Genomic DNA, 5,592 nt, shown 5'->3' with positions numbered 1-5,592 from the left:
GGTTGGCCCCCTCTCGACCCTGGAGGGTCAGAGAACCGCAGGGCACCGGCCGCACGGGTGGGGCGCTTGATGCCAGAACCGAGAGCCCACTACAGGCTCGCCCTCCCACCTCACCGGGTAAGTGAAAAAACGATAAGAGTAGTGGTATTTCACCGGCGGCCGAAGCCTCCCACTTATCCTACACCTCTCATGTCTCTTCACAATGCCAGAGTAGAGTCAAGCTCAACAGGGTCTTCTTTCCCCGCTGATTCTGCCAAGCCCGTTCCCTTGGCTGTGGTTTCGCTGGATGGGAGTTAGGGACAGTGGGAATCTCGTTCATCCATTCATGCGCGTCACTAATTAGATGACGAGGCATTTGGCTACTGTGTGGCGGCGCATACCGCTTTCCGGATTGAATCGTGTCCGTCACGGCATCAGAAATCTGCACCATGTTGATTTGTAATCATCACGAGTGCCGACTATCCAACGCATCCAGCGCACGCCGTGGGAACGTGCTCGACTCGAGTGGCCCTACCTCCGAAGCCACACAATTCCGTGGCACCGCAGCCACGAGGTATGTGTGCACCTTCCACCTTGCCCGGTTCGCACAGAGTTCCCCCACATGCCAGGCCAAGGCCCGTGCAGGGCGCGTAGAGTCCCCCCGCTCCACCAGTCCAGTGGGTGGGACCCGTCCTATCACCCAACAGCTGTCCCGTCGCCATTGGGGAGGTTGTAGACGCTGCAACACATGCCCAACCACAAGCACATGCGCGACCAAATTTTGCGTGGTTCCCCTAAGAGACACTCACGACCGCTTATATGTCTGTACTTAAAGGGACGAAGGCCACAGCCTGCGACACCTCAGCCGCGTAAGGACAAAAGGGGGGCAATTCCTTCCGATTGATTATTTGGGACTTCAGAGTCGGCCAGGTCAAACTCGACTCGTTACCCGGGATGGTTGGTTTTGCCGGCGTCCGTGCCGTACCAGCGGGACCACGAGGAGGTACAACCATGTAACTACTGCTCCTCGGCCTAAGGGGCAGCTCTCCCACCTTCTACCCCTATTTATTGGCCGAGGACCCCCAGAAGGAAGTGCTAGTGACTCCACCGTTCCACGGCCGTAGCGGTACTGAGTGAAGCTCTATTCACCCCTTAAGAGAGTCATCGTTACGACCCGCCGTTACCATAGTTTCCCCCTGGAGGTTCCATGTGATCCTCCAGGGCTTGGGCGGTGATACCCCCATTTGACCTGCAAATGGGTGAACTCCTAATGGTTGGTCTGAACACCCCCCAAAAACGCTAGCTGTGTTTGAGGTAGTGTCCTGCCGGTGACGCCCGGAAGGCAACCGCGCACTTTGCCTACCAGGTATTCCCAAGATAGCCGCCAAAGCGGGTCTCTAGGCGACTCTGTTTCGAGGTGTTTAACGTCTCTCGTCGACGGGAACCCCGTTCCAAGTTCCCATTCGTCACCCATTGATTTGCGCCACATTGGAGACTGGCCGCTCCAATGTGTCGGGGTAGACTGTCTCGGTCGGGGTAGGGTCCCACCTTGACATTTCTAACTCCTCCAACCATACTCATAGGCCAAGGTCTTGGTGCCGCCCTCACCAAGATTTAAAAAAAAAAAAAGTCAGACTTAGAGTTCAAACTTTAATTTAACAACCAGAGAAAAGGGAACAAGCAACATGTAAACTATACATATTTTCAGCGGGAGAGTTTCTTGAAGGTTTTGACCATCCTCACTGTCCTCTGGAGGGCCTTGGTGGACAGGGATCTTGCCAGTTTTCTTGCCTTGATCTTGGAGAGCCCCATCATGAGGAGCACTTCCATGTTGTCCTCGTACCATTTTCCCCTTGCTCCTAGGGGGAACCCGTAGGTGTGAACCTGCAGAAGATCGAAGGTTTCTGCGATCACTGGGGCGAACACATAGTACTTTTCGGTTTTCCTTCTAGCACGTCTCCGGAGGGTTCCAGAGCGAAGCTCAAAGGCGATGGCCACATCAATCGCAATGCCAGTCTTTTCTTTTATTAAGATCAGATCTGGCACTGCTGTGCCAAACTCAGTCGAGGAGATGTGTTTTTCTTGGAAGACCATCCAATCCAGTTTTCTGGCTTCCAAAGCAAGTCGGTTGCAAATGATGTTGTGGTTCATCATTCTGATCTTTTGCAGGCTGTTTCAGGAGCTGACAATGTGTGGCAAACCCTCCCAGCCCTTGTGGCAAAGTCGGCAACTGGAGTTAGTCTGCGAGCCCCGACCAAGGGTAGTGAGGGTATTTACGGTATTGGATCTGAGATGTAGTGCCACGATAAAGTCAGACTCACTCAGCCAGCCTGGGTCTTTTAACCAGCTATTGCTGATAGGGTCATTCCGAAAGGCGTTTAAACCTCTCCCTTGAGATCTTAGAGAGATCCACTTCTGGAACTCCTCTCTCCTCCAGTTGGGCCCAATGGAGTGAGGTTCCAGCGATTCCAGTTTTTGCTTCAGTTTTACTTTCTTATCTGTTCCAAAAGCGACCCTCCATCTGGAGTCCAAGTCACCCTTAGGAAGGAAGGTCCCTGCAAGTGTTTTGCATGAAGGGTCTTTGGACTGCAACAGTTTGCTCCATCTCCGTAGCTGGGCTATTGGAACCACTTTGCCAAGTTTTTGGAGTCCTAAGCCCCCGTCTTTTTTCCTGGAGTATAGTATGCCGTCAGTGGTGCATGGCTTGAGGTGTAGCCAGGACTTGACTTCCTTACGTATCAACCGGTCAGCAGCCCCAAGGTCCACAGAGCCCACCATGCTCATGACAGAAGGGTACAGGACCCAAGGGATACCATAGGTTGAGAACAAGGTCAGTTTCTGGGTAGGTTTCAGAGGTGCTGCATTGACATGATCAATGATGTCCTGCAAACGGACTTGCAGGTTGGTTGGTACGATACCTTTGGTGGGGCAGAGATCCACCCCCAGGTATCTAACTGTCTGGTGTGGACTTAGCATTGGTACCGGGAGGCCCTTGATGGTCCACGGATCGCAGTTATTGATGGACACAGATCCGAATGAGCCAGAGGAAAAAGCCGCTGCACTTATGGATCTTACCATCCAAGCCAGTGTTGGTTAGAAACTTCTCAAGAATATTGAGATTGGAGGCCATGCCTTTCCAGGAGTTACTGACAAGCACCAAATCGTCCGCATATGTCTAGGTGGTGATTTCAAGACCCTTGACTCTGAATCCCGTTCCCTTCCGGTCTAGGAAGGATAGGAGGGGGTCAAGGGCAAGGTTAAAGAGTAGAGGGGACAAAGGGTCACCCTGTTTGACCCCAACCCGCAGAGTGATCTTGTCAGACACCCCATTCCCTGTAAGGATTCTGGAGTATGAGCGGTGGTAAGAGTCCTCAATCAGGTTGCGAACACTGATGTCGACTGACTTGATCTCTAGTACTTCAGAGATGTGTTTGTGGGAGACAGTGTCGAAGGCCCGAGCCAAGTCCACAAGGACTAGAGCAAGCGTCTCTTTTTTCCTCCAAGCTCTTTTGATTAGGCCATCAACAAACATCAGGTTTGTGCTGCAGCCTTTGCCTTTGATAAAGCCGCGCTGGGTAAGGTGGGTGGGGCAAGCGTCACTGAGTCTGTTGCAGAGGAGCTTGGAGAGGATCCTCAGAATCACTGAGCTAAGGGTTATGGGCATCCAGTTCTCGATGAGCCTGAGCTTTTCCTCATCATGGCATTTTGGGACCAGGGTGGTGCGGCTTCCCTTTAGGATACTGGGAAGCTTGCCATTGAATAGGATGGAATTGAAAAGACAAGCCAGGAGTTTACCATCCTTATCCCATTTGAGAAGGTGGGATTTCCGTACACCATCAGGCCCTGGAGCAGTGTTTTCCTTCATGCCTTTGAGGATCCCAAGGACCTCATCGGGGGTGACTGGAGACCTCAGATGACCATTGTCAGCTTCTGAGATGTCACCAAAGACTCCAAGACCAGTGAATTTGTCTCGCCCCTCCCAGAGGGTACGGTATGTGGATTCGACCACATCTTTGTTCAGAGGGCACGATCGGAGACTCATGCCCTCAAACACCACGGTAGCAGCCGCACTGAAGTCTTGTTTAATAAGCCATTGCAGGTATTTGAACTTGTGGCTCCTGATTTTCTGTCTCCCATGAGAGTGGGTAAAGTTTTTGCGACAAACAGCGAGTTCACCCTTGAGGCTCTTGATGGCTCTCATGTTCTTAATGTATTTCCAAAGGGTCTTGTTCACCACCTTGGGGGGTGAATTGAGCGGGTGAAGGCCACCCTTAGGAGTGTCCCAGTCTTTGAAGGTTCTCTTAAGCAGTTTCCTGAGAGAGATCCCTTTGCGTTTCCGCTTACTTGTTTTATTGGTAGGATACAAGGGAGTGTTTACCAAAGCATCTTCCATGTCGATATTCAGGATAGCATCACACATGGGCCTCTGTGCTGACACGGGGTTACTGTTGAGGTGTTTCCTCTTTTTGTGGAGGGAGAGACCTCTCTGGGAACCAAAGGAAGCCGGGCAAATGTCACAACCATGGGGTTTAGACTCAGGGGATTTGCTAGGTTTTGAGCCACACTTGCCGGAGTGACAAGGAGCACTAGCAAGACTCTTTTTCCGACTATGACATTTAAGGCAGTACCACTCAACCTTCCGAGCCTTGTGTTTAGAAATAAGATGGGTTACGCCCTCTCTAGCCGATGAAAGAGAAACAGCATCCAAGCATAGAGGGCAATTTTGTTCCCGCCATGGCATTCTGAGTCCCACTGTCACGTAGGGGGGTAACTTGAGGTCAGACGTCATTTTTGACCTCCAGTTCTTAGTAGTACTGAAGAACAAAAAGTTGCACCTAGGTGGGGCCAAAGAGAAGAGTCTCTTAACAGGAGGTGCAGACTTAATTGTCATAATAGGCATCTGATCAGGGCCCTCCTCAGGGGGACGGGGTCTCCTTTTAAGCAGAAAGCTTAAAAGCAGAAAGCACCTGGTGGGTTCACCAGGTGCTCCCTCAGATGAACGGGTTGACCGACGTTCCACTCCTCTGACAGGTGTGCTCCACGGGGGGTTCTTGAGATGTAGCCTGGACATCCCGGTCAGATGAGAATGGTCGGTGTCCTTATCCGTGGAAGACAGGACTGGTTAGCTAAGTGCAAGACCCAACCAGCAAGCCATGGCACACAAAACCATCTAGTTGGAGAGGAAGGTTAGAGCGGATAACCAAGGGTGGGCAGAGCCTTGGTAGGTGTTAGAGGATAACACATTATAGACACATGTCACAGCCGGCGTAGAGAGTCATAGTTACTCCCGCCGTTTACCCGCGCTTCATTGAATTTCTTCACTTTGACATTCAGAGCACTGGGCAGAAATCACATCGCGTCAACACCCAGCGCGGCCGTCGCGATGCTTTGTTTTAATTAAACAGTCGGATTCCCCTGGTCCGCACCAGTTCTTAGTCAGCTGGTAACACCCGGCCGGGGGGCCCCCGCCCCACCCCCACGGAGATGGGGAAGAGATAGGGGACCCGGACGGGCACCACAGCTGGGGAGATCCGCAGGAAGGGCCCGGCGCGCGTCCAGAGTCGCCGCCGCCACCGCCGACCGCATCCCCCCCACCGGCCCGCCTTCCGGGCA

The 5,592-nt window shown here is 52.5% G+C and overlaps 1 long non-coding RNA gene across 1 annotated transcript; it reads left to right on the top strand.

Moving 5' to 3' along the window:
• Positions 1 to 221: 221 nt before the first annotated feature.
• LOC103152549 (uncharacterized) lies at positions 222 to 5,349 on the top strand. The gene is made up of 3 exons (XR_477740.2): positions 222 to 366; positions 3,794 to 3,796; positions 5,251 to 5,349. It is a non-coding gene; the product is annotated as an uncharacterized LOC103152549 (long non-coding RNA).
• Positions 5,350 to 5,592: the final 243 nt, after the last annotated feature.

The sequence above is a fragment of the Poecilia formosa genome, unplaced genomic scaffold (genome assembly GCF_000485575.1).
Source record: "Poecilia formosa unplaced genomic scaffold, Poecilia_formosa-5.1.2 Scaffold316, whole genome shotgun sequence".
Taxonomy (NCBI): domain Eukaryota; kingdom Metazoa; phylum Chordata; class Actinopteri; order Cyprinodontiformes; family Poeciliidae; genus Poecilia; species Poecilia formosa.
The sequence above is the reverse complement of the archived record's forward strand: the minus strand, read 5'-3'. Positions and strand labels throughout refer to the sequence as shown.